We start from the raw sequence: 19,425 nt of genomic DNA, 5'->3' as shown, positions 1-19,425 counted from the left end.
CTAGATACTGAGAACTTAATATACATAATTCGCAAAATGGAAAATAAGGTACAGATGTACTGTTACCAATATTTTTACAGATGAAAAAAACTGAGACCCAGAGAAGAAAACCAGCTGCCCAAGCTCACACAGTGGAGAAGTGACAGAGGCAGGGTCTATCCAAATGCAAGTCTTCCTGACTCCAGAGTTCACAGCCTCTGCTCCACTTTAGCAACCTCCTGTTGCAATAGCTTTCTAACAGGCTTCCTTCTATCTTGTCTCACATTCCGAGTCTAATCCAGTCTATAGAGCAGACAAAAATCAGCTCTCCTTTTTTAAAAATCATTTTTATTGTGAAAATAACACCTGATCAGGAAAAAAAGTTCATAAAATAAGGACAGCTTAAATTATTATTAAGTCATCTTTCTAAAATGCAAATCTAATCTTACTCCTGACATTTTCCTAACCTTTTCAAAGTCTCCACACTGCCCTTCGGGTAAAGTCAGACCTCAGTAAAGTGCAGAGGGTCTTCTAGGATGCCACATCGGCCTGCACTTCTGGCTTATCTCCTGCCACATGCCCCGACCTAGGCTCCTGCTGTACAGACCATATCTCTACGCTCTGGGCTTTGAGCTGACCTGGCTCCCAACTGAGAATCCAGGGACGGGGTGGGGGGGGGGGGGTTCTTCTCCACTCCTTGCTTTACCTCTCCATTGGATACTTTCTTTGCTTTTGGGAAATCATGTCTCGCTGCTCTTTTCAGAAGATGCTGTGTCTAAAGAGAAAAGGACCCTTGGCAACACTGCATGGCCAAAGCAGCACAGCTCATGCAAGATTCCGCTGTTCACACGGATCACCAGTGAAGTCCTAACATACTTAGGACATATCTACTCCATCCAGAAAAAAAGAAAGCAGAAATCTGAGGCAATTGCTGTTGGTCACTGATGGTGAGATGGAGAGAGGACTCCACTTTGACTAAAGACTGCACCTCAGTAATTTTCACCCACAGCCCCCCACCATCCCAAAACTCATATCAAAGAGGTTAGTAATGCTGATTATTGTTATTGCCACTATCTTATGCAACCCATCTAGCTATACCAGTAGAACCCGCAGACATATCCTTGACATTTCCCTTTCTGCCTGCCTCAATCTATCACAACATGCTATTTTGCTTCCTAAACTATGTTTCAAAACTGTCCACACCCAATGATGCCGGTCATCTCCAGCATCATTTTCCTCATGCAAGCTACCCCGGGGTTCTGGGAGAGCCTCTTAGAATATTCTCTGGCCTCTTCTCATGCATTCTCCATTTTGGAGCTAGTTTACTTTGCAAAACACAAATATGATCACATCACTACTTCACCTCCATCCCTGCATGATTACAACTTTTTAATGTCTTGTCTTTCTCTATATGATAAACTAAAAGCTCATTAATATTTCTAACCTGTAGAACAAGATTTGGCACACAGTAGTTACTTAATACATCTTAATTAAATGAATGAATGAATATAACCTTCATCTATACTCTCCCTTTCTCTAATTAAGAATTCCAGAACTGACTTTCAGTTCTATTCCCTCTAATCACTAGGGTTTTCCCTCTATTTTTCACTGTCTTCCTTTCCTCTGTCTCCAAGTTAAAATTCCTGCCCTCTCCCTTGAGATCAGAATGTAACCATCATGTCTCCAGAACAGCCTTCCCTAACCAACCTGACTAGTCCAGAGTCCTCTGTACAGGCTTTTATTGCATCATGAGCTTCCTCTCTACAGCGCGCATCATACTTGCAGTTTTATATGTGCTTGTGTAACTAACGTCTGCTCTCCTACTAGCCTTTAGCACTATGAAGGCAGCCCTATGTCTGTTTTCCCTCATCAATATACCCAGGTACTTAGCACACTGTTTGATATTCAGGAGACATTCAATAAATAGTGAACAGATTAATAAACATATTATAAATTAACATGCAGAGTCCCCACCCCTTTTACAATTAGATTTTAATATAGCTAAGAAATCTAGAAGCTCATTTGAGAGTCAAATCACAGAAGATGAGTCTCTTCCTACCCTTTTTTCTTTGGAAGTCCTTGGAAAAGTCAACACTTCAACTTTTGAACTCCCAGGATGCAATGTTTTTAAATATTATTTCATCAGAATAGTTACAGGACAATTGTCCTTTTTTAAAAGATACTCTTCTGGGTTTTGAGATCTCCAAAATAAAGAAGGAGGCAGAATTTGCAATAATATGCCTGATTAAAAATCTCTCTAACCTAAAGCAAGATCTTTCATATTACCAATAAAACTGTAAATGTTTTTTCTGGACAAAAATAACCTATTTAAGTTTAAATACAAATAATGAGTCTTGATCCTTTTTGGGGTTTACTGGTGTGCATGCAGGATGTTTGTTTTGAAGAAATCACAATGTTTTAGGCATCAATTCATATAGTTTATCAATATACCTGACATTTCCAGGAAAAAATTAAGCCATTAAATCATATAGTTTTGAAAAGATTAATGTTAATATGTTTGTAGAAACTATGTCTTATTACTCTTTTGGTAAGATGCTTTGTCAAAAGGAAAAAGAGGTATTTTGCACATTGCAGGCCAAAGGCAGTATCGGCCATTATAAATATTGCCGCCTGTATGGGAATGAATCATCAGAAATGGAAAAGTCTTAACACACCAAGGGCACATCTCTCTTCTCTGAAGTAGAGGTTTGGTGCCAGCATTTTAATTTTTGGATAATTTATGGTGATGTAGAGATGGAATATAGAGTTCTTTCTGGTTAAAAGCTACAACAACCTACACCTTTGCCCTACGACTCAGGTGTAGAATTGAGTTAATAATACTCATGATACTCTGGTCTAATAGACTGGTGCTATGTCTCTCCCTGTATCTATTTCTTTTGGTCAAGATTCCTTCAGTCACTCGTCTCCCAAAGGTACACACTCACTCTAATATGTTTACTATATAAATGATTGGCTATGTTTCCCCTTATAAATACAAACATTGGCCCAAAAGGACCCCACGATCTGGTGTCTGCTGGCTCTGACTATCTTTTCCTCTCCCCTATCTCTTCCGACTTTAGCCACTCTGGCCTCCTAGCCGTTCCTGAACTTACTATGCATGCCTCAGGGCATCTGATCTTGCTGTTTTTTTCTGCCTGACACTCTCGTTGCTCACATGTCCATTTGACTCCCTCATTTCCTTCATGTCTTCATTCAAACATCGCTTTATTTTTGACAAGCATGAGGGAGAAAAATTTCCCTAGCCCTCCTATTCTAAATAGCAATTCCTTCTTATCACCTTCTACCTCTGTGTTTTGCTTTTACTCAGACGCAGTTATTGCCACCCGAGAAGAGCTGACTCATTGAAAAGACCTCATTTGATGCTGGGAAAGATTGAAGGCGGGAGGAGAAGGGGATGACAGAGGATGAGATGGTTGGATGGCATCACCAACTCAATGGACAAGAGTTTGAGCAAGCTCCAGGAGTTGGTGATGGACAAGGAGGCCCGGCGTGCTGCGGTTCATGGGGTCACAAAGAGTTAGAGACAACTGAGCGACTGAACTGAACTGAACTGAGATATTTTTGTACCTATCATTGTTTTTGGCTTTCTTCTTTACTAGTGTGAGTGGCAGTAGGGCGTCCTGGTTGAAAGCTAGACTGTAGAGACAGGGTTACAAGGCTTGCATTCTCACTCTACCACTGACAGTGTGATCTTCAGTAGGCAGCCCTATGTCTCAGTTTCCTAAGCTCTAAAATGGGGATGATAATAGTATCTATTTTATATGCTTACAATCTGACCTGGAACACAATCTACACTATTTAAGTATTACTTGCTGCTGCTATTATTACTTTTACTTTTATTATTAGAATTAAGCTTCATGAAGGCAGGGACTGAGTTTTCTTTGTATCCCCATTTACTCATTAAATAAATGCTACTTTGCATGCATCATGAGAAACACTGGGCTGGAAGAAGCACAAGCTGGAATGAAGATTGCTGGGAGAAATATCAATAACCTCAGATATGCAGATGACACCACCACCCTTATGGCAGAAAGTGAAGAGGAACTAAAAAGCCTCTTGATGAAAGTGAAAGAGGAGAGTGAAAAAGTTGGTTTAAAGCTCAACATTCAGAAAACTAAGATCATGGCATCTGGTCCCATCACCTCATTGGAAATAGATGGGGAGACAGTGGAAACAGTGTCAGACTTTATTTTTTTGGGCTCCAAAATCACTGCGGATGGTGACTGCAGACATGAAATTAAAAGACGCTTACTCCTTGGAAAGAAAGCTATGACCAACCTAGATAGCATATTAAAAAGCAGAGACATTACTTTGTCAACAAAGGTCCATCTGGTCAAGGCTATGGTTTTTCCAATGGTCATGTATGGATGTGAGAGTTGGACTATAAAGAAAGCTGAGCACCGAAAAATTGATGCTTTTGAACTGTGGTGTTGGAGAAGACTCTTGAGAGTCCCTTGGTCTACAAGGAGATCCAACCCAGTCCATCCTAAAGGAGATCAGTCCTGGCTGTTTATTGGAAGGACTGATGCTGAAGCTGAAACTCCAGTACTTTGGTCACCTTATGCAAAGAGTTGACTCACTGGAAAAGAACCTGATGCTGGGAGGGATTGGGGGTGAGGAGAAGGGGGCAACAGAGGATGAGATGACTGGATGGCATCACCGACTCGATGGGCATGAGTTTGGGTATACTCCGGGAGTTGGTGATGGACAGGATGGCCTGGCGTGCTGCGATTCATGGGGTCGCAAAGAGTCGGACACAACTGAGCGACTGAACTGAACTGAACTGAACTGACTTTGCATGCACATAGTTTTTTAAAGAAAAAATTTTAAATATAACATGCATATATTAACAGAAAATGAGCATCATAAATATACAGTTCAGTGAATTTTCACAATAAAATCCATGAAACTACCAGCCCTATTAAGAAATGAAATATGAACAGTTCACCAGAAGTCCATCCCAATAACTCCGACGTTCCCCAAAGCCACTATCTTGACTCCTATCATTATAGATTAATTTTGTCTATTTTAAAAAATCTATGTAATTAGAATCATATAGTTAGTACTCTATTATAACAGATTTCTTTCATTAGTTGCAGCATGAAGCAGTCATTTACTCATTCTCATGACTGTATAGTATTCCAGCGAATACTGTATTCAGTTAGTCTTCCAGCATGGAACTACACCGTCATTTATTTACCCATTCTTCTAGCTGATGGACACTTGGGTGAATGGTTTGTAGGTTGGAACTATTATGAATGGTGTTGCTCTAAAGACTCTCAGACATGTCTAGAGCACATAGGCATGCATGTATATATACCTAGAAGATGAATTTATTGGGAAGTAAGGCATGCTTTTGTTTAGCTTTAATAGATTCTGTCCAAAAGTTTTCCCAAATGGTTGTACCAGTTTACACTCCTTATAGCAGCAGGTCAAAGCTCCAGTATTCATTTATTTTTAAGCAACATAAATAATTGTATTATTCAATAGATTGTGTTCTCTTTCCCACTGTTTTCAAGAATACTATGCTTTTAAGACCTACATATGTTGCACTTATTCCCTCTAACTACTGCATAATATTTTAGTATTATGTCTTCATCAATTGAATCATTTTTTCTGATTATTTGAAATGGTGCTTGTCAGTGTAGCAGGTTTTTGTTTGCTTGCTCGGCACCCATTCTGCTCTTCTTCCATCCCAACAACTAACTGTGCTCATCTACATGTACATGCTCCAACCCCAGTCCCCAGAGGTGACTCTTAGGTCAGCCAAATAAATCTGGTACTTTATTTCCCTTGTGACTCTGTTCTGGCCAATGAGACTTGAAGAGAAGTCTGTACAGGCTGGAACAGTGGAAAGTTGCTTCTTCTGACAAGCTTTCTTACTAAAGTCTTCCAAGACACACAAGGAAGATGTACTCTTTTCTTACCTGGACACTTGTGTGAGATAGTGTTAGCTGGAACTGCTGCAGCCATCTCCTGAACATGGAGGAAGCTGGTTGAAAGATGAAAAAACACTGAGTCAATCATTATAGCACTAAGCCAGGAGCCACCCTACCTCCAGACCTGTTGGATAAGAAAACTATTTTAATTAGATTTTCTTACTTGCAAGCAAAATGGTCCTATTACAACTAAAACATTAGCATCGGCTAGTTCTTTAAAAGCTATTTTATATTAAAGTGGATTCATAGAACACTGGGCTTCCCCAGTGACTCAGTCAGTAAAGAATCTGCCTGCAATGTGGGAGACCCAGGCTCAACCCCTAGGTTGGGAATCTTCCTTGGAGAAAGAACTAGAAACCCACTCCAGGATTGTTGCCTGGAGAATCCCATGGACAGAGAAGCCTGGTAGGCTACAGTCCATGGGGTCTCAAAGAGTCAGATACAACTGAGTGATTAAGCACAGCACTGCACAGTAAGGAGATTCTGGTGAGGAAGATAAAACTCACTGGTTGCCTTAGGCCACAGTCGCTGGCTTGACCTTTAGCACCAGAGTGAGACTTCAGCCACATGAACTGAAATTAGATATAGAGAGGTGGGTCTTCAGAAGAAAATCAGTGAAATGAATGCCAGTGCCAATGAACCACACCTCCTGTTTTTCACACCTTTTGTAGTCCCCTCCCTTCAAATCTGGGGCCTCCGGCTAGCTTTTTTATAAACAGACCTTTATATATTATCACCCTGCTTATTTAACTTATATGCAGAGCACTTCATGTGAAATGCTGGACTGGATGAATCACAAGCTGGAGTTAATTGCCATGAAAAATATCAACAACCTTAGACAGGCAAATGATACCACTCTAATGGCAGATAATGAAAGGGGATTAAAGAGCTTCTTGATGAGGGTGAGAGAGGAGAGTAGAAAAGCTGGCTTAAAACTCAACATTCAAAAAACTAAGTTTACAGCATCCAGTCCCATCACTTCAAGGCAAATAAAAAGGGAAAAAGTAGAAAAAGTAACATTTTATTTTCTTGGGCTCCAAAATCATTACCAGTGATGACTGCAGTCATGAAATTAAAAGACACTTGCTCCTTGGAAGAAAAGCTATGACAAACCTAGATAGCATATTAAAAAGCACTGATATCACTTTGCCAACAAAGGTATGTATAGTCAAAGCTATGATTTTTCCAGTAGTCATGTACAAATGTGAAAGTTAGACCATAAAGAAGGCTGAGAGCCAAAGAATTGATGTTTTCAATTCGTGGCACTGGAGAAGACTCTTGAGAGTCCCTTGGACTGCACGGAGATCAAACCAGTCAATCCTAAAGGAAATCAACCCTGAATATTCACTAGAAGGGCTGATGCTGAAGCTGAAGCTCCAAAAGTTTGGCCACCTGATGCGAAGAGCCGACTCATTGGAAAAGATCCTGATCCTGGGAAAGATTAAGGGAAGGAGGATAAAGGGGCAAAAAAGAGTGAGAAAGTTGGATAACATCACCAACTCAATGGACATGAATTTGAGCAAATTCAGGGAGATAGTGGAGGACAGAGGTGCCTGGAATGCTGCAGTCCATGCAGTTACAAAGAATTGGACACAACTTACTGACTGAATGGCAATAACAACAATTTTTAAGAAAAGTTTTAGATCTATTGGAAAAATAAGCCCATAGTGCACACAATTCTCACATTCCCCCTCGCTGAATTTCTCCTATTAATAATAACATCTTATATTCACATGGTATATTTGTTACAATTAATGAAAACTTATTAACTCATTATTATTAACTCAAGTCCATAGTACTTTATCCAGAGTTCCTTCAGTTCAGTTCAGTTCAGTCGCTCAGTCATGTCCAACTCTTTGTTACCCCGTGAACTGCAGCACTCCAGGCCTCCCTGTCCGTCATCAAATCCCGGAGCTTGCTCAAACTCATGTCCATCGAGTCGGTGATAACATCCAACCATCTCATCCTCTGTCATCCCCTTCTCCTCCTGCCTTCAATCTTTCCCAACATCAGGGTCTCTTCAAACGAGTCAGCTCTTCGCATCAGGTGGCCAAAGTATTGGAGTTTCAGCTTCAACATCAGTCCTTCCAATGAACAGCCAGGACTGATTTCCTTTAAGATGGACTGGTTGGATCTCCTTGAAGTCCAAGGGACTCTCAAGAGTCTTCTCCAACGCCACAGTTCAAAAGCATCAATTTTTCGGTGTTCAGCTTTCTTTATAGTCCAATTCTCATGACCACTGGAAAAACCATAGCCTTGACTAGACAGATCTTTGTTGACAAAGTAATGTCTGCTTTTTAATATGCTATCTAGGTTGGTCATAACTTTCCTTCCAAGGAGTAAGTGTCTTTTAATTTCATGGCTGTAATCACCATATGCAGTGATTTTGGAGCCCCCCAAAATAAAGTATCTCACTGTTTCCATTGTCTCCCTATCTATTTGCTATGAAGTAATGGGACCAGATGCCATGATCTTAGTTTTCTGAATGTTAAGCTTTAAGCCAACTTTTTCACTCTCCTCTTTCACTTTCATCAGGAGGCTCAGTTCTTCTTCACTTTCTGCCATAAGGGTAGTGTCATCCGCTTATCTGAGGTTATTAATATTTTCCTGGCAATCTTGATTCCAGTTTGTGCTTCATCCAGCCCAGTGTTTCTCATGATGTATTCTGCATACAAGTTAAATAAGCAAGGTGACAATATACAGCATTGACGTACTCCTTTTCCTATTTGGAACCAGTCTGTTGTTCCATGTCCAGTTCTAACTGTTGCTTCCTGACCTGCATACAGGTTTCTCAAGAGGCAGGTCAGAGTTCCTTAGTTTCCACCTAACATCTTTTTCTGCTCCAGGGTCTAATCCAGAATATCACATTACATTTACTTGTCATTAGTCTCCTTTGGTTCATCTTGGTTGTAACAGTTTTTCTAAATTTGCTTTTGATGACCTTAACAGTTTTGAGAAATATAAATCAATTATCTTGTGGGATTTCCTTCTTTTGAAACTTATCTAATGTTTTTCTCATAATTAGACTGGGGTTATGGGTTTTGGCGACACTCATGGTAAAGAACCCGCCTGCCAATGCAGCAGACGTAAGAGACGCAGGTTCGATCCCTGGATCAAGAAGATCCCCTGGAGAAAGGAACGGCAACCCACTCCTGTATTATTGCCTGGACAATCCCATGGACAGAGGAGCCTGGTGGGCTACAGCCCATGGGGTCACACAGAGTTGGACATGACTGACTACTAACACTTTCATTTTCATGGGTTTTGGAAGGAAGAGCACATAAGTGCCATTTTTATCACAACATATCAAGGATAAATATTGTTAACATGAATTATCATTGTTGATACTGACCTTGATCATAAGGCTGAGATACTCTTTCTTTACCCTGTTCTATTCTATGCTATTTGGAAGGAAGTCAGAATGAACAAATCAAGGATTCATGCTTTCCCTTCTTGCAGTGAAATATCTGCACACATACATTATCTGGAATTCTTCTTCAAGGGAGATTTGTCTCTTCTCTCACATTTATTTATTAATTTAATTATTTATTTCTATCAGTATGGATCCACTGGATCCCTATCTTACACTTTGGTGATAATCCAATATTATGTATTTGTTTTATTGCTCAAATCATTTTTGCTTTGGCTGTTGGGAGTTCCATTGGTTGGTACCTGTGTATGACTTGCATGTTAAGTCGCTCAGTTGTATTTGACTCTGTGCAACCCCATGGACTATAGCCTGCCAGGCTCCTCTGTCCATGGAAATTTCTAGGAAAGAATACTGGAGTGGGTTACCATTTCCTCCACCAGGGTATCATTCCAACCCAGGGATCTAACCCACATCTCCTGCATTGGCAGTGAGATTCTTTACCATTGCACCACAGGGGAAGCCCCTATCTTTCTACTAATTGAATAAAATAAATGATGCCATATGACTTCCAAAGCTTTGTTATCAAAAGCTTTGTGGCTTCTGCAAGAGTCTCTTGAACTTTTACTCTGGGAGAAACAACCATCGTGTAAAAATTCTAACTGTAATGAGACTGTAATACTGTGAGGAATCCCAAACTAGCCATATGAAGAGGTCATGTGTTAACAGAAAGAGAGAGATCACCTTTTAGCTCTTCCAGCCATTCTGGCTAAGGAGTCAAATATGTGAATCAAGAAGCCATCTTAGATGTCTAACCCACTCAAGGCTTCAGATTACTCTAGTTCTGCCACCATCTGAATGCAACTACATGAGATGCTCCAAGCAAGAATTCCAAGATCAGCAGAGTCCAGGCAATCTACAGAACCATCTATGGTAACAATGAACTGCTATTTTAAGTAACTAAATTTGGGGGCAGGGGGTGTGATGCAGTAAAAGATAACTGAAACAGATGCAAAAATCTACCAGCTGCAGTATTAACTCTCAAATTAGAATGAGTTTTAGTAAACAGCATATGGTAATGATTTTCTTGTTTTATCACTCAGAAGAAATCATTTATCTAGACATATGTGACAAAACTGTTAATGAATCTTTTTCTTCTCCAATAAAGTTATTTAACTTCTGGGGCTCTTGAGGTAACATTTTGATCAGAAACATTGCTCCACAGAGACAGTGAGCTTTCTCAGAATAATAGTCTCAGTTCAAAACCAGCAGTATTTGTCTTGAATAACTCTGTTGCCTGCCTAACAATGAGTCCTGGCAAAGTAGACTTTGGAGTAGAATTTTCAGGCAGCAGAATCTTTAAGAATTCAGAAACCTGAAATGTTTCCTAGTGTCATGGTGGGAAATATATTTCTACATTTGAGACAATCTAAACTTCTACTGGCACTTTTATGGAGATGTGGGGAATGCAGGTCTCCATTCTACCAGAGGGCAGAAACTGTTCCCTTTCTAATTGAACTATACATTTCTGGGAGTTACAGGGGGTGGGGCTGAGGGAGATGAGGACACAGTGAGGAAAGAAGCCAAAATACACTTCCAGAAGAGATAAGTGTCCAGATTATATTACCAGATTCAAGAAAGCTGTGACATCTAATATTTTTTCTTCAAGAGAAGATAATTTGGATTTCTATTTTATTCCCGGTTCCCCTCCTCTCTTTACTCTTATTTCCCATCTCTCGTTGAGAGCAGTTAGCTCTCGTTTTATTTACAAATATACTTAAGTTTCATTACTATGTACTCATTTATCTAAATTTGAAATAACATGACTTGGCTTGGGTTTAAGTTTATCTTGAGATAATGAACAAAGTATTTGTCTAACAAATTAATAGAATAAACAAGGCTAAGAAGAGTTTATTTCAAACAGTTAAGGTCAGAAGATTTTGGGTCTTAAATATTAACTGTGTCTATAAATATATACTGCTAATCTGCAAGCTTCCCTGGTGGCTCAGTGGTAAAGAATCTGCCTGCCAATGTAGCAGATTTAATTCCTGGGTCGGGAAGATGACCTGGAGAAGAAAATGGCAACCCACTCCAGTATTCTTGCCTGGAGAATTCCATGGACAGAGAAGCCTGGCGGCCTACAGTCCATGGGGTCACAAAAGAGTCAGACACAACTTAGTGACAAAACAACAGCAACAACCACACACATTAATTAAAGTTGCCAAAACAATAAAAAGATACTTCTTTTTAAATAGTCACCAAGAGGGACCACTAAAGTCTAGAGAAAGAAGGTTCCCTAGACAGTGTATTAAAAAGCAAAGACATCATTTTCCCAACAAAGGTCCATCTAGTCAAGGCTATGGTCTTTCCAGTAGTCATGTATGGATGTGAGAGTTCGACCATAAAGAAAGCTGAGCACCGAAGAATTGACGCTTTCAAACTATGGTGCTGGACAAAACACTTTTGAGAGTCCCTTGGAGAGCAAGGAGATCAAACCAATCAATCCTAAAGAAAATCAGTCCTGAATGTTCATTGGAAGGACTGATGCTGAAGCTGAAGCTCTAATACTTTGGCCACCTAATGCAGAGCCGACTACTTGGAAAACATCCTGGTGCTGGGAAAGATTGAAGGCAGGAGGAGAAGGGGGTGACAGAGGATGAGATAGTTGGATAACATCACCGATTCAATGGATGTGAACTTGGGAAACCTCCGGGAGACGGTGAGGGACAGGGAGGCCTGGCATGCTGCAGTCCATGAGGTCACAAAGAGTCAGACATGACTTGGCAACTGAACAACAACAAACTTTTATACATTTGCTTTTTTCTTGCTTTTTTCACTGAATTAATAGACTTAGAGATCTTTTTATCTGTCATGCTAAACTAGGCAATTTCATTCACTACATTTCATTCCCAGCCATGGTAGGTATGAGTTAAGTGTACTTGCTAAGTCGCTTCAGTTGTGTCTAACTCTTTGTGACTCTATGGACCATGGCCTCCCAGGATCCTCTGTCCATGGGATTCTACAGACAAGGATACTAAAATCGGTTGCCATACCATCCTCCAGAGGATCTTCCAGTCCCAGGGATCAAACCCATATCTGTTATTCTCCTGCATTAGCAGGCAGGTTCTTTACCATTAGTGCCACCTGGGAAGCCCATTTGAGTTACAGTGAGAGTAATACTATCAAAGGCAGAGTGATAGAGGAGACTTATTTTGCCCAATTTATCACATCAGAGTAGCTAAGCAGGGGTGGGGAGGTCATTACATAGTAAGATGTCTTAAACATCAGAAGTCATCATCCTACACATGAGTTGCAATTAATGGATTGTAAATACAGCATCCACAGATTGTTAGCTGCCCCACTCCCCCTGTTTACACACACACACACGTACACACACAGACATGGAAACACTAAATCAGTGACCATGCTAGAATTCCTAAGCAAGAAAATTTCAACACTTCTCTTTTAAGTACCCAACCCCTCTATGCCAACTCTCCACATTACACTTTCCAGAGGTGAATTCACCAGATGTAGTGTTTCCTAGATGGCAGGCCATTCCAGTATTCTTGTCTGGGAAATCCAAAGGGCAGAGAAGCCTGATGGCCCACACTCCAAGGAGTCACAAAAGAGTCAGATATGACTTAGCAACTAAACAGAAGCAATTTCCTAGACTCAAGAATTTTAGGAGTCTTGTGAAAACTTCAGATTCCCACCTCCATCCCTTGGATATTCTTATCTAGATTTGAATCTTTGCTTTTAGGGGAAAATGTTTTAAGATGCTAAATACATTCTCATGCCTATGTTGAAACAATTCTCTAAGGGACTAGTCATTATAATTAGATTCTGAATATCTTATTAGATGTTTTTTTCTAATGGCTATTTTAAAGGAATCTTTCAGAGAAGAGCTTCCCAAAGTTTTTCATGATGATAAATATATTAAAAGCTAATACTTGTTTGGCACACTGGAGGAGGCCACTGTCAGCCAGAAGCAACAGATCCAGGAGTTTTAGAAGGATGGCAAGATGAAAAGTGGCATTTCAAAGTGCAATGGTTGTGAAATTTTGCTTTAGAGTACCTTGGGGGGAAGGAGAAAAAAAAGTGGCATTTGTTTAGCTCTTGTATGTGTGGTGCTATATTTTAAGGCTTTATCATGCCTACAATCTACTAAGACTAGACAAATGTGTATTACTTCCTCCATTTTAAAGAAAAACTAAGAAAGTCAGTTTTAGATCAAACCTCTTCCAAAGATTGAGTCAAAGACTAGAATTTGAACTGACAATTCTGGCTCCTATGTCCAAAATTTTTTTAGCATTACCTCAAATGGTAACCAATACATAGCTTGAAGATTAGGGAATGTTCAAGAAAAACTCAAATGACACAACCTCTCCTGGATGTATTTTGTCTTCAACTCTAGTTGCTGACGCCAGAACACAATTCTCTTTGTAGTCACTAGTCTCGAAGCTGACCCCAGTGACCTTGCCTCTTGGTATTCATGCTCTGGCATTCCTTCTCCAAAATTATATCAGGATTGGTCTGTATAAACAATAAAATAGAGAAGTCACACTGATATGTAACTTTCAAGGTAGGTTAGGGAGAATCTAGCTCCCATGAGGTGAGGAGACTCGAACAGTCTCATGGAGAGGCCCACGTAGGTAGGGAGTGCCAACAGGCCTGGGAATGCACCATCTTGGAAGCAGTTCCTTCTGCACCAGTCAAGTCTTCAGATGACTGCAGTCCTAGCTGATCTCTTAATTGAAGCTTCATAAGCCACCCTGAGTCAGAGCCCCCCAGCAAATCTTCTCCCAGATTCCTGACTTACAGAAACTGTAAGATCATAACAAACTTATTGTTTCATGCCTCTAATTGTTGTAGTAATTTATTATACAACAATATGTAATTAGTACAGGTTTCTAATACATGGATTGAAGAGAAAAACACAGTAGGCATTTGATTCTATTACACTGATATATTCCACAGTCACTTGAGATAAGAAAAAAAAAGTAAGATTTTTTTTTCCTGAAAATAAATAAATAAATGAAGTATTTTTAAAAGACTTTGGTTACACTGTCCAAACACTGTTAGCTTTTTGTTTTGCTTTATCAAGGACTGGCATGGAAAACAGAACAAAAGCAGCAGAGCAAGGTCACTTCAACTAAATAGTGAGGGTAAATATCTACACTCGATGTTTGAACCAGTATGAATGAAAAATAAAACAACCTACCAAGTGGGCAGGAGAAGTGGTTTGTAAACCCAACTCAGTGCTGTGCCAAACTGACATATGGCCTCTGATGACAAACTATGTCTTCAGGCTAAAGCTGAAGCCCATGTTTGCTTATTGGTTTGTCAACTAGAAAACAAAGTAATTCTGTTAATTACCACCAGAAGACCCAGAGAGAGAAAAATAAACAGAACTGAATTTTCCTCAGTCCAAGGTGGAGTTTGTTTTTTTTTTTCTATTCCTTTTTTTTTTATTTTTTAAGTCATGCTCTGAGAAAAGAAGCCTATAATTAGGTCTAAAGACAGTTCATTTAAATCTGTGATAATTTCTTAATCATCCATATAAAAATATTTCCAAGAAAGGAATGAATACCTAAGGGAAGTATAGCTAACAGGTCATAACGACGTGATATTATAGGAAGACCAATATTACCAGAGCACATTCATTCGGGCATTCTTTTTGCCAAGTATATTTTTCATTATTTTTACCTACTACCCATCAAAGCAATATGGTATAATAGGTTAATACTGTAACTCACAATTTCTAAATGAGGGAACTCAGATAGGCTAGATAAGTACAAAAGTGGTTTCTGTAAACATTGAGAACTAAACCTGGGTAATGTTATCTAGCTCATGGGCACTTGTCTTTCATATGGCAAGTCCCAGAATGGGGGTGGGAGATGAAGGGGAGAAGAGGTGGTGAAGCAAACCACTTAAAAGTAACCTCTTCCTCCATACCCTCATCCCCAGGCCTCTGGTATTCCTAAGATCTTTTCGTCCTGCTCTAAATCTGTCAAGGGACTGCAAATACTGCTGCATGCTGTACATCCTTATGACCTAAACCCAATCTGTCCACAATGCCATCCTACCAATCATTAACCTAAATGAGGCTGACCCAGCATGGGCCTCCAGGTTGCCGTTAACAGGCAGGTCCATTGCCCTCTATCGAGTCAACCTCGGGCCCATGAGAGAAGCAGTTTACCCAGGTCTACCTCTAACATCTGTAGGACTGGAACAGGAACACAAATGGAGATCCATATTTAAAAGTTACAATTCAGGCTAACAAAATTGTGAGCTAAAATGTCTTAGTGTCCTATCTTGACATTCTCATAACAACAAAATTTTTTTTCAAATATGTGCAAAAGCTTTGGGTTTTATATGACTGAAAATCAGAAAAATAACAAAAGCTACTAAAGGGAACAATTGCACCTGTCTGAGTGATATTTCGATGAGTAATAAAGACATCTGTAATTTATAAAATATATGTTTATTCTATAAAATACATTTTTCTTGCCTTTGGCTCAGCAAAGTTATTAATTATGTTGTTAAATCAAGATTTTCAGGGAATTCCCTGACGGTCCATTGGTTAGGACGTCATGCTTTCATTGCCGAGGGACCAGGGTCAATCCCTGGTCTGGGAACTAAGATTCAGCTAGCTGTGTGGCACAGCCAAAACAAAAAAAAAAAACTTTTCATATAATTTGAATTCTGACAGCAAATACCAAATAGATGACCTTTCTTGGATTGAAATTATTGCAGAGTTTTTTTATTAATTTCCTTTGGAAAAACTTAGCTCTGCTGAGATAGTAGCAAATGGAACTGTCAATAAAATTTTCAAAGCAACATTCAGTTCAGAAGTGAACATTCATGTCACATTTCAGACTCAAATACTGTAAAGGGTTTGCATGTGATAAATTATCATCTCAGAAAATATTATAAAGTATTTTAAGTTCATCACACAGGTTGCTATCACAATGTGATTCTTCAGGATCTCTTAAGACAATATTCAGATTCATACAATAATTCTCAATTCTTCTGCTTTCACATTTTTGAATTTCAGAATATTATAAGAAATTTAAAATTGCAGTGCTCTTCATTTGTTCAAATCTTTCTTTGGTTTCTAATGGTCAGAAAATAGCTTTTATAGAAGTGAGTTTGGGTATTTGTTTTTTGTATGTGAATTTGCTCCTTTGGAGTCATATGAGCATTTTTATTTCGTCATTTAAATTTTCTAACTTTTTTGGATTGTCATTTTTGCTTCTTATTGCACATGTAGTTTCTTTCTATTTATAAAAACCACTTCTTTAAATTTTAAGAGTTTTTTCAATCCTTTTAAAAGTAGCCAAATTTAGATTTTTTTCCCTAAGCTTTTGCTAATATTATTAATAGAAAATAAATATGTGACTAGACATACTCAAAATTAATTTCATTTTCTGCCAAAAATCACAATTTACTATTTGAGAAACTTTCTGTTATTTTACTTGACTGTCCTAAGACAGTTTGAATCTTGTTTAAATCTAACTGCTTTAGCAGCATTTGATCAGCCCTCCCATTGTTTATCTTTGACTATTTATTAGGTCAAATTCTATGTTTTTCTCAAGATGTTCCACCTTTGGACGGACCCTGAAAATACTATATATAATGTTTAAACTGTTCCAAAGAATGACAACAACATCAGAGGTATCGGGACCATGTCTCTTCATAGAAAATTCAAACCGTGTAGTGTAAATGGCATGAAGAGTCCTTCTGGACTTTTCACTAAAATCACCTTTGTTGTTATCAACCATGTTACTATCAGTAATACAGTTTTGCTCTCAACAATCTTTTAAATTAGAGTCTAAAATTGAAGTTGTTTTTTTGACTCTTCCCTCAGTCAAAAACTTGTACTTTTTACAACAGTTTAGAAACCAATGAGATTCATTCATTTAAACTTCCTTCCTTTATTCTCCTGGTCACCAGTGTATAAATAAATAAATGTTACTTATGTAGCAGTACTTTGGATTCTGGGGTTTCCCAGTGGCTCAGCAGGTAAAGAATACACCTGCAATGCAGGCGACACAGGAGACATGGGTTCGATCCCTGGGTTGGAAAGATCCCCTGGAGTAGGAAATGGCAACCCACTCCAGTATTCTTGCCAGGATAATCCCAGTGACAGAGGAGCCTTGGGGCTACCATCCATGGAGTCACAGAGTTGGATATGAGTTAGTGACTGAGCACATGGCACTTAGACTTTGGATACTGGTCCAACAAAGCTGAACTGAATACTCTTTCCTTTTTAAAATTTGGGAGATGATTTTTTGTCTCATTTTAATATCTATTAATAATTTCATTTTTATTTCTCCTTACTAGAGAATTACCATTTATTTCATATTTTTTACTCATCTTAAGTTTTTGGTCATTCTTTCATCAAATTTCAAAACCACTTCTTCAAATCTTAACCACTTTACCATTATATTCTATCAATATTTTGCTGTTCTTCCATGAAAGGCATCACTAAACTTGGCTGAATGTCAGACACACAATTATTCTTTAAAGAAGATTATGCCCAGGTACTAGTTGACATTTACTTTTATTTGTGAAATATTATTAGTCTGCTATTTTCTTGTCTCCTTTTTCAATTCTAGTAATTACATCTGTATTTTTTGTGTGCAAACGATATTTGTGGCATTTTAATTGAGAATTTAAGTGCTTCTTATTACAAATACATTCATTGGCTGAAATATATCATAAAGATTGTGAAATATGTTAACAGTGATAACAAAACAGTTTCTAAAGAGAGAATATAAAAGCCAGTTTCTAAAATCACCTTCTATTTGAAAGAAATTTAGAATAAAATGAAATACAAAAATTCTGCCATGTTCATGCAATGGAAAATCATAATCATTAATTTGAAACTAAATGCGTTTTACTAGCAACATTCAAACTGTCAAAAGGACATGGTGTCACTATTTCCAAGAACATCCAGTCAAATTGGATTTCTTCCTGTATTTGCTGATTTTAAGATGATTTGTTTCTCCATCTTCTAAAGGATAGGCCAGAGTTAACGTTTGTTGTTTCTGAGTTATGAAAGTGATACAAAGTTGATTCTTCTTCATTCTCATTGTTTTAATTAGTCACTAAATCTTCATTTAATAGAGTATATAAAATTGCAAGGTTTTTTTTAATCTGACCCACTTAAGTTGTAGATTTGATGAGAATAATGTTCATGTTAATTTGCATTGTTTTGCTTAGTAGTTAAATCCTCATTAAATAAGAACTTGTAATCTCTTGTTTGCAAATTCTGTTAGGATCATACTCAACAGAGGTCTGCTCACTTCCGTTGTTCCAATATTTTTATTTTAAATTAAGTAGACTCTTCTTGGACTTCCCTGCTGGCTCAGACAGTGAAGAATCTGCCTGCAATGCAGAAAACCGGGGTTCGATTCCTGGGTCAGGAAGATTCCCTGGAGAAGGGAATGGCAACCCTCTCCAGTATTCTTGCCTGGAAAATTCCATGAACAGAGGAACCTAGTAGGCTATAGTCTAGGGGGTCACAATGAGTCAGACACAACTGAGTGACTAACACTTTCACTTCCCAGGATTCTTCTTTGAAATTTTTCTATTTCTTTTTTCTCCCCAGCTTTATTTCTATCATAATTATTCTTTACCTGCCCTCATTCTCAAGGATCTAAAAGATTTAAAAGTAAATGTTAACATTTAAATGGTATAAAATTTGGATTATTTTAATCAAAAGTGTAGGGCTTTCCTGGTGGTCCAGGTTAAGATCTGCCTTGCAATGCAAGGACACTGGTTCTATCCCTAGGCCAGGAAGACTTCACATTCCGTGAGGCAGCTGAGCCTATGTGCCACAACTACCAAGCCCATGTGCCAGACCTACTGAAATCCAAGCACCCAAGAGCCTGTTTCTCCAGCAAGAGAGGCCGCTGCAATGACAAGCCCTCACACCACAACCAGAGAGTAAGCCCCGCATGCCACAAATAGAGAAAGCCCACACACAGCAACAGGACTCAGTACAGTCAAAAATAAATAAATATTTTTAAAAAACAAACATTTTTTTAAAGTAAATTTAAAATGCACAAAAATTAAAACTTTTCATGTGTTAACAGTTATTTTTCTTTTAAA

The 19,425-nt window shown here is 38.6% G+C and overlaps 1 long non-coding RNA gene across 5 annotated transcripts in view; it reads right to left on the bottom strand.

Moving 5' to 3' along the window:
• Positions 1-5,994, bottom strand: part of LOC110145253 (uncharacterized) — a 273,926-nt gene extending 267,932 nt beyond the window's left edge. For all 5 annotated transcript variants that reach the window (XR_011487009.1, XR_011487014.1, XR_011487012.1 and 2 more), the window contains exon 1: positions 5,928-5,994. This is a non-coding gene — a long non-coding RNA (uncharacterized lncRNA). The remainder of the gene's footprint in view (positions 1-5,927) is intronic.
• Between the last annotated feature and the right edge of the window lie 13,431 nt (positions 5,995-19,425).

This window comes from Odocoileus virginianus, chromosome 3 (assembly GCF_023699985.2).
Source record: "Odocoileus virginianus isolate 20LAN1187 ecotype Illinois chromosome 3, Ovbor_1.2, whole genome shotgun sequence".
In the NCBI taxonomy this organism is placed as follows: domain Eukaryota; kingdom Metazoa; phylum Chordata; class Mammalia; order Artiodactyla; family Cervidae; genus Odocoileus; species Odocoileus virginianus.
The sequence above is the reverse complement of the archived record's forward strand: the minus strand, read 5'-3'. Positions and strand labels throughout refer to the sequence as shown.